General features: G+C 41.4%; 1 protein-coding gene across 1 annotated transcript in view; it reads right to left on the reverse strand.

Moving 5' to 3' along the window:
* LOC126203689 (fatty acid synthase-like) overlaps positions 1-18,122 on the reverse strand; it is a 469,334-nt gene that overhangs the window by 248,677 nt on the left and 202,535 nt on the right. The gene's annotated exons all lie outside the window — the stretch shown is intronic.

Genomic DNA, 18,122 nt, shown 5'->3' on the forward strand with positions numbered 1-18,122 from the left:
ATTTAATACCAGTCTATGGTCAAAGAGTCATCTGTGAACTTGACACAGATGCTGTTGATGTGGCAACAACTCCAAAATGTCATCAATAGAATAAAAAAAAATGCCAATCCCTTTATCACTTTGTCAATAAAATGCAAGTGGTGTAATCACTGCTGTCTTCCTAACATCTCTTGGAGGTACTGGTATCTGGTAGTACGCTTCCTTGCAGTCGCGAATGCTAAAAAGTTTTACACCAGCCAGAGTACATGTGAAGTCCTGTATGTTAGGTACTGGGTATCAATCTGGGATGGTCCTAGAGTTTAACACCTGATAATCCCCAGATGGCCTCCACGATCCATCCTTCTTACACACTAAGTGTCAGGGCAAAGACCACGGGCTACCTAACTGCAGATTACTACTGACAATAACATTTCTTTGAATATGTCCATATGTGATAATATAGAGTTATTCACTGCTTTCAAACATGTCTGTATACCTTGTCTGTTGCATGGTGCATGACTGACAGGAAGTGAGCTGATATCTGACATGGTAGCAACCAGATATGTACAGTCTCTTCAAAGTGGAAGGAGATGTATGCACTGATGATTGCTGTTGATGACATGAAAACACTGCACTGTTACTGTATGTAACATGGCTTTTTGGTAGGAACACAGTGATGCGCATCTTGCAGCATATCTCCAAAAATGTTTTCGTAGCAAGATACCTTATGTACATCTTCTTGCTTGCTTCACGTTTCGTGTCTCACCCAAATTCTTGTCTGATTGATGTTAACTTGTTGCCACTGTTGTGTGTGCAGTTGCATTCTTTGGTCCTCTACTGTAGCTTTTAAATCTCTAAACTTATTTGAAATATTTGCAAGTGCGCTAAAAAATATCGTTATTACAGATCAAAGGACAGTATAAATGGATGAGCACAGAGAAGTAAAAATGTGACTAGGGTTTACATACATAAATCAATAAACTACAATAAGGAAATGTAGCAATACCATATAAACTGGATGCCACTGTCATTAGTGGAACATCTACCTACTCTCATCTCATGGAAATAAATTCCTCCTATGACTACTAAACTCTTTGGCAAATAGTAATTACGTTATATGTCTCTTAATGCAGAGAGTAAGTTGAGAATAAAGTGTAAAAAATTTATTTCTACAAAATGTTTTCATCCAGAAATTACTGTAATTTCTGTTTCCTCAAAAAATACACAAAACATTTATCACATAAAGCAACATTTCACAAGTTTTTTAAAGTATCTATATTACTGCTGAAACTACCAATTTTGTGTGTGTGCCACTTCACAGTTCCCGTGTGAAGTTCATGCCTGATTTGGCCACTAGAGGCCACTTGGCCTGCTAATAGAACAGCAGTTATGAAGGCAGCCTGCTGGATGTGCCCCCTGTTGGAACTAATGAATATATAGACTGTAGCACAAGGCTCTGCTAGCCACTTGTGTACTGCTTATTGTATTGTGTCTTGTCTTCCTTGTGTAAGTACTGTTTGAGTAATAAATTACAGTGGTCTTGGGTTAGAACACTTTTTGGCGATGAGTATGATATTTGACTACACATGTTCCCCTTCAGTCACTGGTCCTTTGAGTATAATTTCCATAGAGGCAGTGCTTAAATCTCTTCTTGAGTGACAGCTGGCACTGACAGTTGCTAATTCCAGTTTAATGACTACACTGGCACAACATGAGGCCCTACAACAACATATCTGCTGCCATTTCCTCATTTCCTCCATACAACGATGCAGCAGAAGACTGGGATGCCTGCAGCAACATTTCTAGGCATTTGTAGTGACAGATGTAAGGCAGTGCATGGTCCTTTTTCTGTCACTGATTTCAACTCGTGTGTATCAGTTGTTGTATTAGAATCCATAAGTCTTCTTTTGATCAGATGCGTGAGTTACTTCCTACCTAGCACTGTATATACTCATGTTATTGCTGCTTGTGTGGAGTTTTGCTGCAGCCAAAACAGTTGTACAGGGCATGGGCAGCAGAACTACATGGTGATTGTAATTTTGTGGCAAATGTTCATAAAGAATCCTATGCAGATCAACTGATTCGCGATGCAATCAAATGTTTTGCTCCTGATAAGGAAGTTTGAGAGTGATCTATATAGTGTGAAAATCCTATGGTTACAAAGTGCAATCATCTGAAGTTTCATGGGCTGCAGGTAGTCAGATATAAGCTTGGTCCAAAGTTTCAGAAATCCCAACCTCCATTCAGTTTGTAAGGGAACATAGATGCTATTGCAGCAGTCCAGCAGACATCTCTGTGTCGTATAGATAATCGCCATTCGCGACAACAACAGTCCATGTCACAACAGTGACAGACTCATGTTCTGCTGTTTTCATGCTCTTAATGCTTCACTCAACATGGAAGGTCCCCTTGTCCCAAGCACCGGGCAATGGGTAATAGGTGCCATAAGAAAGGACACATTGCTTCTGTATGTAACTTCTTTCCAAACATGAGTGAGGATGAAACAAACATTGATGTGAACAGTGTGTCAGCAATGATGGTGTCTCAAGGGAACTTATACATTTAAGTGCACATGTTTAAAAAATGACTGAGACTGCAGGTGGACATGGGTGCAGGACCAGGATTTGGATTCTCCCCTTCTGACTCCATTGTCATGGGGGCTGGTGAGTTACAACGAACAGGTTCCCATTCTTGGACGGTTTTCTGCACCTGTGTCTTACAAGGCTGTGGTTTGCTCATTGACATTCCTAGTTGTGGACATTGCTTACACAGCAAATCTTGTTTGGTTTGGACACTTCTAACTGTTGAGCGGGCGCACCTGTGTATCAAGTGTGCCAACCAAAAATAAAATGATTTTGTGCGGTTCCATTTTTGTTTCACAACTGCAAACCTATCCCTACTCCTTCAGCATTACTTCAGGTAACAGAGTGATAAATTGTGTTGTCATATGTCCAAGTGAGCAACAGTAATATAAAATACAAAGCGAGCTAGGCAAGAAAAAATTTACGAGCAGTTCAAAAAAATTACCCCAGTTATGAACTAGCAATATAATCCCACACTGAGGCAGTTGTCTACAAGATAATCAGTGATCAAATAAGTAGCTGGCCGTGATCTGATGCAACTGCACTGCTTAATCCTTCAAATGCATCATTACTGTCTCTTTAACAAATGTCCCTGGTAACAGAGAGTTATAGTGGAAATTTATTTCATTATTGTTTAACAAAACAGTAGTTTAACTCATATTATGCAAGTATATTTTCTCCTTGTTTACATAAACTAAGATTAAACTGTGACTTTGGTCATACTTGACTTACCTTGGTAACATAAGGAAACCTATTCTTTTCATGTGTACAAAGTGCGCCGTGCGCCCACTCATGATACAAAAAATGGCATGCCCGCTTGAGGGTTAAACTGTTTGGATTCTCTATCAATGATGAAATGCATTTGGTTTCTGATCAAGTTCCATATCAGCAGTTAGATGCTCTCTGTGCTGAACTTTTTTCTCTTAGAATTTCAGGCTCATATTGTGATGGAACAGTCTGCCCCCCTCTCCTCTCCCACTGCTCCTGTGCTCCCATTTCTTCCAGGCCTGCCTGGTACTGGTAATTGTACAGGATCAAGTAAAAACAAAATTATATTGTCTTCAATCCCTTGATGTTATTTGACCACTTTCTCCAACTGAATGATCAGCACCTCTGTTAATATCCAAGAAACTTACTGGTGAATTATGCCTCTGTGGTGAGTCTGAGAAATTCATCGGTCCACAGTCAATCATGAATGGGGAAACAGAATGACTAGTATGAACATTTAAGACTCAGATGAAAAAATGCATTTCGGATGTGTCACCGGAAGTAACTCTTGACCAGTTTCCCAGTTATTTTTTAAAGATTGACTTGGCAGAGGACTATCTACAGCTGCTGCTTGATGAAGAATCTAAAATTATTCTAGTTATCAATACACCATTTGGGCTTTATCAATAACAGAGTTTTGCTTTCCACGTGGAAAGTGCAGCAGCTATTTTTCAATGCTTTGTAGAGAAACTTATTGGATCAGTTCTGGGGCTGCATCAGCTATTTAGATGACATAGTAGTAGGGGTCTATGTGGTGTTTTTGCAGAGGAACATTTGCAGCACCTCTGTGCTCTATTTTCTGTTTTACAGTCTGCAGTGTTAGAATGAAATTTGGACAAGACACAGCTTTTTCAACAACCAATTATTTATTTGGGTTTTGAAGTGTCGCGTGCTGGCATTAAACAATTGTGCAAGTGTATTGATGCTATTGCCACATTGCCACACCCCACATCCATCAAGAAATTATACGCATTTTTAAGCATTGCATACTATCACAATTTCATACCAAATGCTTCTACTGTGGCATTATTATGTAAAGATGTTCCTTTCCACTGATCCCCAGCTTGTGGCCAGGCATTCAAATAGCTTAACTTTAAGCTGCAGTCGGCTCCTCATTTGGTCATTTTTCAGATGGGCCAGCACCTTGTGTTAGCAGTGGACGTGTCCCAGTTTGGCCTTGGTGCCATTGCTGCTCATAAGTACACGGACAAAACTGAACACCCTGTTGCATATGTCTGTAAATCCTTAAATTCAAATTAAGTGCAACAGCATCTTCTCAGGTGCAAAAAAGAGGCTTTGATGAGCACATACGCTCTAAAAAATTTCATGTTTTGCTATACAGTCTAAGTTTCGCCTAATCACAGACCACAAACCACTAGTGTCTCTTTCCAACCTTTTGGCATCCTTATCATACAAATCTGTACATTACTTGCAGCAGTGGGCTCTTTTTCCTGTCACGATACAATTATGAGATACATTTTTGACCTACAGGTCAACATACAAAGGCTGATGCCTTATAGTGTTTGATATTGATCCGGAACCAGAGTTTGGTGTACAGGAATTGCTTCATTTTCATTCAGACATGGAAGCTCAAAATATTGTTCATGGTTTTGCTATTACTAGCACTAAAATTGCAGCCATGGTATCTGTGGATCCTGTTTTAAGTAACACTGTTTCTTTTGCGCGACACGTCTGGCCAGACAAGACTCCACATCGTACTTCTGATCCTTTGTGAAATCATCTTTCTGTTTGGGATGGAGTGTTGCTATTAGCTACAGAGGACACAATGTGACATTATGTGCCTATTGCATATGGACCATGGGGTGTGACACATAGAAAAGCATTAGCATGCAGACATGTTTTCTGGCCAGGCAGTGATGGAAAAATAGCATGAGTTGTTAGAGCTTGCTATTAGCTACAGAGGACCAACATGACATTATGTGTGTATTGCATATGGACCATGGGGTGTGACACATAGAAACGCATTAGCATGCAGACATATTTTCTGGCCAGGCAATGATGGAAAAATAGCATGAGTTGTTAGAGCCAGCCCACAGTGTGGTACTCATCTGTTGACCCCCGGTGCTCCTTTCTCACTGCAGCCGGATTTATAGCAGCCTTGGAACAAATTCATGTACATTTTGTAGGACATTTCTTGAATTTCTACTGATTTGTTGTAATTGATGCTTATTCTATGTTTCCTTATGTGGTGCAGTGTCTATCTACTTCTGTGGCGGCAAAAATTTCAGCTTTGTCAAAAAATTTTGCAATGGCAGGTCTTCTGTATGCCTAGTTACAGACAATGGCCCTGAGTTCAAACAATATCTCAGGAATTTGAAGATTTTTGTAGAATAAGTGTGGTTCACTATGTCACTGCTCCTCCTTTCTGAGCTCAATCGAATGAGGAAGCAGAATGACAAGTATGAACATTTAAGACTGAGATGAAAAAATGCATTTCGGATGTGTCACCGGAAGTAGCTCTTGACCAATTCTTCAGTTGGTGATAAGAATCTGGCAGAGTTGTGCCACGGTCGTCAGCCCCAGACTCTGTTACATCTGCTTTGATTGACCCCATGCCACCTGCTGGCAGACTTCCAGCCTGGCACAGCTGTCTGGGCTCATGAGTTTGGCCACCAGCCAAAATGGGTGCCAGCTGTCATCGAGAGTAATCTTGGCTGATGCCTCTGCATTTTCCATGTGGCCGAGGGAAGGACGTCGTGACACTTCGACCAGCTATGACTACACATGGGTATCTGCACACTGGGTGCATCTCTTCCGCCTCTGCACCCTCCATCTCCGCAGCCATCTCCAACATCGCAGCCAATGCTACTGTCTTCACTACTGCCATTGATGATGTTTTCACCACTGTCTCATCTGCTGTGGGTGCCCCCATCAGTTGTTGGCAACTGGCACTGCCTGTTCTGTCACCTTTGCTGCAATCTGCTTCCTGGGGTTGGATACAAGTGTGCAAATGGAAGTTGCATCAGCATCGCCAGTCCTACCTATTGGTGTCTCACAGAGGGCAAGTGGTGCACATGTCTGCACTCATGCCACGTCTGAACCTACACACTGGTGGCACCTATTGGTGTCTCACAGAGGGCAAGTGGTGCACATGTCTGCACTCATGCCACGTCTGAACCTACACACTGGTGGCAATTCGTTGCATGACTCAGTAACCTATGTGAACCACAGAAGAAATGGACATGAGCCCAGTGCTCACATCTTCACAAAGGAAGAGAAGTGCTGTAACTACCAATTTTCTGTGTATGTCACTTCAAAGTTCATAAGCACTCTTTAGGTGCAGTAATTATTCTAATCTTATTCTCACAGTACCTATGTCAGTGATGCATATTCCTGGAGACATCATTTAAAGCTGGTTCATGAAACTTTGTTAACAGACTTTAGATAGTTTATGTCTATCCAGTTCATATCCTTCAGTATCTCTGTGCCTTTCTCCCATGGATCAAACACACTTATGACCAGAATGCTGAATCAAAACACCTTTTAGCCGTCTAAATCTCCAAATAGCTTTTTTATTGAGCAACCAGTTTCAGTGATATATTATGCCATCTACAGACCCACTCACCAATGTGTAGGAAGAAGCACATCTCTGATCCACTCAAAATAGAGGCCACCATTCAGTCACTGGTTTCCGTAGATTTTTAACGCAGTGATCCCTTTGATCATCGCTTATCAAACATTCGTGCTACACTTCTCTGTATATGTTCAACATCACGTGTTAGTTTATTTGGTAAGGGTCCCACACACTTGAGCACTTTTCTACAACTGGTCACATGAGTGATTTGTAAGCAATCCCCTTTCTAGAGACCGCCTTCTTAGCTGGACGCCCATGCAGCAGGCCTGGGTTCGATTCCCGGCTGGGTTGGAGATTTTTCTCTGATCATGGACTGGGTGTTGTCCAGTCCTTATCATCTTTTCATTCTCATCATCAGCACACAAGTTGCCCTATGTGGCTTCAACTGAAATAAGACTCACACTTGGTGGCCAAACTTCCCCGGATGGGCCTCAGGGCCAGCAATGGCATAAGAACATTTCTTTTCTTTTTCCTTTCTAGAGTGATTGCACTTCCCCAGTATTCTACCAATACACCAAAGTCTACCTCCTGCTTCACCTGTAACTGAGCCTATGTGATTATCCCATTTCATATCCCTACTAAGTGCTACACCCAGGTATTTGTATGAGTTGCCTGATTCCAACCGTGACTCACTGATATTATAGTCACAGGATAACTTTTTGTGAAGTGCACAATTTTACATTTCTGAACATTTCAAGCAAGTTGCCAGTCTTTGCATCACTTTGAAATCTTTTCAAGATCTGGCTGAAAATTTATGCAGCTTCTTTCAGATGGTACTTCATTATACACTCCTGGAAATGGAAAAAAGAACACATTGACACCGGTGTGTCAGACCCACCATACTTGCTCCGGACACTGCGAGAGGGCTGTACAAGCAATGATCACATGCACGGCACAGCGGACACACCACGAACCGCGGTGTTGGCCGTCGAATGGCGCTAGCTGCGCAGCATTTGTGCACCGCCGCCGTCAGTGTCAGCCAGTTTGCCATGGCATACGGAGCTCCATCGCAGTCTTTAACACTGGTAGCATGCCGCGACAGCGTGGACGTGAATCGTATGTGCAGTTGACGGACTTTGAGCGAGGGCGTATAGTGGGCATGCGGGAGGCCGGGTGAACGTACCGCCGAATTGCTCAACACGTGGGGCGTGAGGTCTCCACAGTACATCGATGTTGTCGCCAGTGGTCGGCGGAAGGTGCACGTGCCCGTCGACCTGGGACCGGACCGCAGCGACGCACGGATGCACGCCAAGACCGTAGGATCCTACGCAGTGCCGTAGGGGACCGCACCGCCACTTCCCAGCAAATTAGGGACACTGTTGCTCCTGGGGTATCGGCGAGGACCATTCGCAACCGTCTCCATGAAGCTGGGCTACGGTCCCGCACACCGTTAGGCCGTCTTCCGCTCACGCCCCAACATCGTGCAGCCCGCCTCCAGTGGTGTCGCGACAGGCGTGAATGGAGGGACGAATGGAGACGTGTCGTCTTCAGCGATGAGAGTCGCTTCTGCCTTGGTGCCAATGATGGTCGTATGCGTGTTTGGCGCCGTGCAGGTGAGCGCCACAATCAGGACTGCATACGACCGAGGCACACAGGGCCAACACCCGGCATCATGGTGTGGGGAGCGATCTCCTACACTGGCCGTACACCACTGGTGATCGTCGAGGGGACACTGAATAGTGCACGGTACATCCAAACCGTCATCGAACCCATCGTTCTACCATTCATAGACCGGCAAGGGAACTTGCTGTTCCAACAGGACAATGCACGTCCGCATGTATCCCGTGCCACCCAACGTGCTCTAGAAGGTGTAAGTCAACTACCCTGGCCAGCAAGATCTCCGGATCTGTCCCCCATTGAGCATGTTTGGGACTGGATGAAGCGTCGTCTCACGCGGTCTGCACGTCCAGCACGAACGCTGGTCCAACTGAGGCGCCAGAAGGAAATGGCATGGCAAGCCGTTCCACAGGACTACATCCAGCATCTCTACGATCGTCTCCATGGGAGAATAGCAGCCTGCATTGCTGCGAAAGGTGGATATACACTGTACTAGTGCCGACATTGTGCATGCTCTGTTGCCTGTGTCTATGTGCCTGTGGTTCTGTCAGTGTGATCATGTGATGTATCTGACCCCAGGAATGTGTCAATAAAGTTTCCCCTTCCTGGGACAATGAATTCACGGTGTTCTTATTTCAATTTCCAGGAGTGTAGATAACTTCATCATCCGGAAAAAGCTTGATTTTGCTATTAATATTGTCTCAAGGGTCACTAATATACAACATGAGCAGCAAGGGTCACAGTACACTTCCCTGGGACACACCCAAAGTTACTTCTACATCTGACAATGACTCTCCAGCCAAGATAATATGCTGCGTACTCCCTATCAAAACATTCTCAATCCAGACACAAATTTCACTTGATACCCATCTGATCATATTTCTGACAATAAGTGTAGGTGTGGTACTGAGTCAAATGGTTTTGGAAATTAAGAAATACTATATCTACCTGACTACATTGATCCAGACCTTTCTGTATGTCATCTGAGAAAAGTGCAAGATGGATTTCACATGACTGATATATTTGAAATCCATGTTGGTTGGCATTGAGGAGGGCATTCTGTTTGAGATACCTCATTATGTTTGAGTTCAGAATATGTTCTAAGATTCTACAACAAATTGATGTCAAGGATACTGGACAGTAGTTCTGTGGATCACTTCTGCTACCCTTCTTTTAGAACGGTGTGACCTGTGCTTTTCTCCAAGAACAGGGCACAGTATTTTGTTTGAGGGATCTATGATAGATTATAGTTAGAAGAGGGGCTAACTCAGCCACAGATTCAGTGTAGGGTCTGACAGGGATTCATCAGCCCCTGAAGCTTTACTCAATTTTAATTATTTCAGCTGCTTCTCAACACCACTGACATTAATATTTATTTCATTCAACTTTTCAGAAGTATGAGAATTAAATTGAAGCAATATTCCGGGGTTTTCCTTTGCAAAGAAACTTTTGAAAATTGGGTTAAGCATTTCATCCTTTATTTTGCTACCCCCAATTTCTGTTCCTGTCTGTCACTGGGGCGGGACAGTAACTCTGGTCCCACTAACAGCCTTTAGATATGACCAGGATTTCTTTGGGTTTTGTGAAAGATCATTTGACAATATTCTGCTACGGTAGTCACTGAAGGCATCACGAATTGCTCTCTTGACAGCCAAACGAGATTCATTCAGCATCACTCGATTCATAGCCCTACACTTTGTTTTCTCATCTATATTGTATTTTGTTGAGAAAAAAAACTTGCTTATTCTCAATAAAGATCAGGTGCTGACAAAAAGCGGTGAGTTTGGTTTTCAAGTACTTAGATTTATTTCTGAATCTGGAGACACAGTTTACAAAAGAAGTTGTGGCAATACTTTGACATTCTTTGCCATGTTAGTTTAGCACGATCATATCGCTGACGTATTAGAGCATAATCTTTGTCACTGTCCGCCCCCGGTAGCTGAGTGGTCAGCGCGACAGAATGTCAATCCTAAGGACCCGGGTTCGATTCCCGGCTGTGTCCGAAATTTTCTCCGCTCAGGGACTGGGTGTTGTGTTGTCCAAATCATCATCAATTCATCCCCATCAATGCACAAGTCACCGAAGTGGCATCAAATCGAAAGACTTGCAACCGGTGAACGGTCTACCCGACCGGAGGCCTTAGTCACAGGACATTATTATCTTTGTCACTGTTGGCATAATGACTTAGAGTTGTTAATGTTTATCATTGTGTTTTTGAGTGTGAAAGTAATGAAAATTATTCTGAACAACTGTGTATTATTCTATAGTTCGGGCATACTAGAGATTCACCACAAAGTCACTGGACCAAGGAGCTTCTAAAAACACCTAAGAGTGAAAGTGCGAGTGTTGTGACTCAAAATAAAAAACAGAGATGAACAAAACATTATGCTCATATATTATGTTCATTAATAATTTAACACAAAACTTCTTTTTAAATACGTTAATAAAAAGAATTTACTTTCACATTTTCCCTTGTTAAATATAAATCAACAAACAGGCAAACTCACAAAACAAAACAAAACTGAGTTTTACAACAGTCCTATTTGATTACACAAATCTTCATACGTGTCGTTGGTAGAGCTTTGGTCATGATGTCTGCTACCTGCTCTTCAGATGGGATTTGATGAACTCTAATTCTTCCTTCATAAAGTTTTTCACGAATAAAGAAGTGCTTGATGGCTATATGTTTGGTTCAACAATGAAATACTGGATTCTCTGCCAACTTCACTACTGCTCAATTGTCAATTCAGAGAACTGGAATTTCTGATAGCCTTATTGTATTTCTGAATAGACGAGTTAACCAAATAATCTCCTTGACAGCTTAATTTGTAGAAACTAGTTCAGCTTCAGTTGTAGATGTTGCTACCATGGTTTGTTGCTGACTTAGCCATGATATCGCCCCTCCTGCATAGTTGATAACTACTCCAGATGTTGATCTGCCTGTTTTTGAGCAGCCTCCATAATCTACATCACTGTAGCATTCCAGAGTTGTGCTCTTTCCTCCTGATTTGTATGTGATTCCATATTCAGTCATTGCTCATACATAATGAAAAACCCTTTTTACTCTTAATATGTCTTCTTTGGTGGGATTCTCAAGAGATCTTCACAGAACACTTATACTGAAGGCTATTTCTGGTCTTGTGCTAAGCATCGGATACATTAATGCTCCAACTGCTTCTGTATATGGAAAAGACTGTTCTACCATGTCATCTTTCCCTGACTGTGAAACATCTGTAACTTTCAACATTGGGGCAGAAACTGCTGCACACTCTGAAAAGTTGAAATGTTTTAAAATTCGTTGAGCATAAGCCTTCTGGTGAATCTTGATACAGCCATCCTTGCCACGTTCAATTTGGAGACCTAAATAATAGTTTGCTGGTGCCGCAGTGATCTTGAACTCCTTTTGCAATTGTTGAAAGAAAATGCTCAAATAATTTGAATCAATGGCAGCTACCAACGGGTCATCAACATAAAAAATTACCAGAACTTCTTTGCCATTTTGATTTTGAATGTATAAGCATGGATCTACTTGGCTTACTCTGAAATCTAGACCAACCAAAAATTCTCTGAATCACTTGTTCCAGCATGGATCTACTTGGCTTACTCTGAAATCTAGACCAACCAAAAATTCTCTGAATCACTTGTTCCAGCATCTTGGTGCTTGTTTTAAACCATACAGGGTTTTCTTCAACCTGTAAACTCTGTTGTACCATCTTCATAACCTATTGGTTGTGCCATATAAATGGTTTCCTCAAGTTTTCCATACAGGAAGGCCGTTGACACATCAAACTGTCCAAGATACATTCTTTTAGTTGCAGCAACACTCAGAATAGACCTAATTGTTGTCATTTTTGCAACTGGACTAAAGGTTTGAATGTAATCTACACTTTCTCATTGGCCGAAACCCTTGGCAACCAGTCGAGCCTTAAATTTTTTGATCTGACCCTCTTCATTTGTTTTCAGTCAAAATGCCCACTTACATGGTATTGCCTTGGCACCATTCGTTAAGTCTTCGAGCTCCCAGGTTTCATTTTTGATCAGGGATTCCATTTCTCTGTCCATTGCTCCTTTCCATTTGATGCTGTCTTCATGTCTAAGAGCATCCTCATAGATTTTGGGAACCTCAGTTGTGACAAAGAAATCTTCTGTTATCATTGCATAATCATTGAGATATTTTGGTCTCTTTAATGATGAACAATCTCTTAACTTCACTCCTATTTCCTCTTTGCCAGTTTCCAGAATGTCATCATCAGATTCTGTGTCTGCACTAGTTTCATACTCCAAACTATAACTATCTTCTGAGTGTGTATTTTCCTCACTCTCTGATTGATTTTTAATATAATCTGGACCTGCAATGGGCTTTTCAACATCTTGAAACGATAGTGTAACTTGTTCAGTACAGCATCCCAGTTTTTCTTCAAATTGTACATCTCTGGACAGCGCAACTGAATTACTTTCTTTTATCCAAATCCTGAAGCGTTAATCAACATCATGATCAATGAGATGTCCTTTCACAGCTTTCTTGTCCATTTTCCTTTGTTTTTCACTTGGAATGTGGGCATAACATGTTGAGCCAATAATCCTAAGATGTTTAGTTCAAGGCTTTTCCCATTTCCACAACTCATAAGGACTGATACCTTCTACAGATGATTTCCCTGTCCTATTCAAGATGCAAATTGCTGTGGTAACCAGTTCAGCCCATATCCGTTCTGGCTAAGTGACATCTGGATTTGAATACTTAAGTGTCCTGGCCATCTCAACAACTGTCCTACTATCCCACACAAATACTGTTTTGCTCAGGAGTATAGGGAGCAGTCAACTGCTGTGTTATACCATTTGAACTTAAGATGGATCTAACCTCTTTGTTACTCCTTGCCATTGTCACTCAGCAGCTCTCTAACAGAGTACCCCAATGCCTTTGTATGTGAGAGAAAATCTTTGTGAATTTTACTCAACTATGATTTTTCTGCAGCAAAATAACAATAGCGAAACTTGGTGTAAAAATCTTTGAACAAAACAAGGTAACGTTTCCTCTGGAATGACTCATAAAAAGGTCCACACAAATCAGCTCAGCAGCCCTTGTTGACTTCTCTCTAGTTCCAAATGGTAGACAATGCGCTTTCCCAAATTTGCATGGCTCACAAATCTCTGCCCCCTCCTTCTTAACATCAATGTTAAATTCCTTTCTGAGTTTTGTTTTAACATGACGCTTGTCTTGATGACCCCATCTCTCATGATACAGTTGAAGTACATCAAATCTATCTTCCACTGAAAGATTCACAGTTGTACCCTTCTCTGGCACTAAGGGCTTAATTTCTGCTTTGTATAAAGTGCCACCAACTTTACAATTTCCACACAGTCTCACTCTACCAGCAACTGTCAAAGAGCAATGTGTAGTACTTGACTGAAATATACTATTTTTGTTACAATCTTGGGCTGCTAAAACAGAAATAAGGTTTTTGCAAACTTTTTGGTACATACCAGACATCAGTCTGGGACAGCTCTTCACACCTGCTGCCAACTGTTGACAGGATCTGTATTGATCCTCTTCCTGTTTCTTCTAGAGACTCCTGTCCAGTGGCCTTTATACAGCAGGGATTGTTGAATGCTTCAAAGCTGACAAAGTAATCAGGACTATTCGTCATATATTTCATTGTACCATTGTCAATCCACCAATTGTATATTTCCACAAGCCTCACCACAAATAGTAAACAATGCTACATTCATTAGTACAGTTTTGTTCATGTTTTTCTGCACAGTTGTATTTTTAGGTGGTCTTCCATCAGCAATCCACTTCTTACAATATTTGATCCAGTGGACCAGTTCTTTGCAATAGTTACATTTTCCTTTAACTTTGAATTTGTTAGTTTTTATTTTGTTTTGTACACCTGATTTGACTACTAATACCTCTTGTTCGATTTTGTCACTACTCTTTGTGAAATTTCTTTCAAACATGCACAATTGTTCCTTTAAATCATCAAACATTTTCTTATCATCTTTCGTTAATAACATCCAACTCGATTTAAAGGAATCAAAGCTTGCAGGTAGAATATGTAAAACTTTACATACCAATATCAGATCAGGTAGCACAATTTCTCCCTTTGCTTAAAGCCCATTGTTCAGTTCATTCCACAGAACTTGTTAACCTCACTATGTGTGTGTGGAGATGTCTTCTCTCTGAGTCCAATTAAATGCAAAGAAATCTGAACAAATCTTGAACAGCTGGTCCTTTGATGATGCTTCGAAATTCTGCTTCAATGCCTCCCATGCTTGATGAGCCGTTCCTTTGTCCATTATCTTCTGATACACAGTGTCTGTAACTGCACTTGTAATCATCAACTTGGCATAACTGTTTGCTTAACGATAAAAGCTGGCTTGGCTTTATGATCCTTTATTGCTGCATTATTAGCACCTGACTTGCCATCAGTTATTTCTAAAGCTCCTTCATGATAGTCGACTAGATCTGGTACTTTTCTCTTACACATTGGCCAATCAGTTTCACTATTCAATGGCTTGATTTGTTTTACCAGATCCATTTCAACTCTAAAACCAAAAACACACTCTCAAATATGAGTTAAAAGAGAACTGTATCTGTCATATTTTGCACATTTTTTACACACGTAACTGGGACCCTTAACCTATTGTATTTTGTTGAGAAAAAAGCTTGTTTATTCTCAATAAATAACAGGTGCTGACAAAAAGCGGTGAGTTTGGTTTTCAAATACTTAGATTTATTTCTGAATCTGAAGGCACTGTTAACACAAGAAGTCACTTGACCTAGAAGCTTCTAAAAACACCTAAGAGTAAAAGTGTGAGTGTTGTGACTCAAAATAAAAAACAGAGATAAACAAAACATTATGCCTGTATAAGATGTTGATTAATAATTTACCACAAAACTTCTTATTAATACATTAATAAAAAGAATTTACTTTAACAATCTATTATGAAGTAATCTCTATTTCTTTAGAAGTTTCTCTGCATTGAGTGTATCCCATGAAAGTACACTCCCATTATAAACTGTTCTCTGTGTAAATATCTATGCAGTGCACAGTCAACTATCCTTTTAAACTTGAGCCATATTTCCTCTACATACTCCTGCCATGTACTGAAAGTTCCGAGTTCCTCGCTGAGATGTGACACTACCAATTTTTATCTAATTTACTGAACATATATATTGTTCGGCTTGTTTTAGTTGTCCTTTGTAATGATTTAACCATTGTTCCCACAACTACATCTTGGTCACTGATACCAGTTTCAATGTGAACATCCTCAAAGAGGTCAGGTCTCTTTGTTGCCATTAGGTCCAATATATTTCCATTGTGAGTGAGACTCTTAACTATCCATTTTAGTTAGTTTTCTGAGAAGGCAATTAGTAATGTTTCACAGGATGTCTTATCACACCCATCACTATCAAAAATGTAATATTCCCAACTGATTGATGGATGACCAACGATTATACATTGAAGAGCCAAAGAAGCTGGTACACCTGCTTAATATTGTGTAGTGCCCTGCAAGCATGGAAAAGTGCCGCAACATAACATGGCATGGACTCAACTAATGCCTGAAGTAGTTCTGAAGGGAATTGACGCCATGAATCCTGCAAGGCTGTCCATAAATCTGTAAGAGTACGAGGGGGTGGAGATCTCTTCTGAAAAGTACATTGCAAGGTATCCCAGATATGCTGCATAATGTTCAAGTCTAGGAGTTCGCTGACCTTCGGAAGTGTGTTTAAACTTAGAAGATTGTTCCTGAAGCCACTTTTTAGCAATTCTGGATGCGTTTGTGTGTGTGGATGCACAATGGACATGAATGGATGCAGGTGATCAGACAGGATGCTTACGTATGTGTCACCTGTTAAAGTCATGCCTAGATGTATCAGGCGTCCCATATTACTCCAACTGCAAACACCCCACACCATTACGGAGCCGCCACCTACTTGAACAGTCCCCTGCTGACATGCAGGGGCCATGGATTCATGTGGTTGTTTCCATACCCGTACATGTCCATCTGCTTCCACATTTTGAAACCAGACTTGTTCGACCAGGCAATAAGTTTCCACTCATTAATTGTCCAATGTTGATGTTGACAAGCCCTGGTGAGGCTTTAAGCTTCGTGTTGTGCCATCATCAAGGGTAGATGAGAGGGTCTTCAGCTCTGAAAGCCCATATCAATGACACTTTGTTGAATGATTCACATGCTAACACTTGTTGATGGTGCAGCACTGAAATCTGCAGCAATCTGTGGAAGGGCTGCACTATTATCACACTGAATGATTTTCTTCAGTTGTTATTGGTTCCGTTCTTGCAGGATCTATTTCCAACTGCTGTGATGTCAGAGTTTGATGTTTTAGCAGATTCCTGATATTCACAGTCATCCCCATTTCATCACTACTTTGGAGATGCTGTGTCCCACTGCTCATGCAGCAACTATAACAGCATATTCAAACTCACTTAAATCTTAATAACCTGTCACTGTAGCAGCAGTAACCAATCTGACAGCTGTGACAGACATTTGTTGCCTTATATAGGTGTTGCTGAGCACAGCACCATATTCTGCCTGTTTTCATATCTCTGTATTTGAATACGCATGCCTATACCAGTTTCTTTGATGCTTTACAAGTGAACTGAGAATTTCTCAAAAGTTTTCAGCTACATCAGAAGAGGTGTCTGATGGGTGACAAAAGGATCCAGTTATCATTTTATGCACAAACCCTGATACTGTGTCTTGCCCAAACAATCTCACAAGTAGCTTCAGTTCCTATATCAGTGGATTTTACTTTCTTGTCTACTGCAACAAATACACTATCTCCATTTCCCATTTGCCTATCTTTTCAATATAGTCTTAAATTTCCCCCAATAATCTCACTGCTATCAATTTCAGATTTGAACCAGTTTTCTGCACCTAGTCTTCTGTGAACTTCACTGTTTTTCAGGAGTACGGCAAATCCTTTGGCAGTTAACCATTAGGATTTTAATACTTTCACCAGTGGGGGACACTTCTTTTGCTCCCCACACACATTCAGCTACCTGAGTAACAGCCTCTGATGTGCAGTGCACATCTGACCTTTTTACGGGGACCCTACAGTTCTCACCCTACGGTGCAAGTTCAGGAAGTCACAGCGTAGCTTGTCATAGAACCTTTGAAGTTTCTGCTTCAGTCCTTCCAGTCAACTCAGAATCAAAGGACCACGACCAGTTCTAGGGACAATACTGAAAATTGTGAACTTTGTTGAAACTCCATGTACAAGGCTGGTCTTTTGAACATTCTCTGCCAGGTGCTGGAAGACCCATGTATGACCTCGGAGCCCAGACGACAGACATTTGTTCCAACATGTGCCAAAATCTGCATTTCATTGCACCCTGTTCCCTCAATGGCTGCTGGAATAGCCTCTTTGACATGTTGAACGAGGGCCCCAGGAATACATACTGAGCACACCTGGTGTCCTGTCCTCTCCCTTGCAGCCATTTCCCTAAGGGTTACCATCATTTGCCATACCTTTGAAGTGCCGACAATTGATAGACACCTACTCTTTTGTGTTTGCCTCCTTTTGATACCAAATAAAACATGTTTCCCTAAAACAGGTGATGTGAATCCCACTTTCTCTGTTACAGTTTCAGTGAAATGCAGAACCTGAATCTTTT

This window comes from Schistocerca nitens, chromosome 9 (genome assembly GCF_023898315.1).
Source record: "Schistocerca nitens isolate TAMUIC-IGC-003100 chromosome 9, iqSchNite1.1, whole genome shotgun sequence".
Classification (NCBI taxonomy): Eukaryota; Metazoa; Arthropoda; class Insecta; order Orthoptera; family Acrididae; genus Schistocerca; species Schistocerca nitens.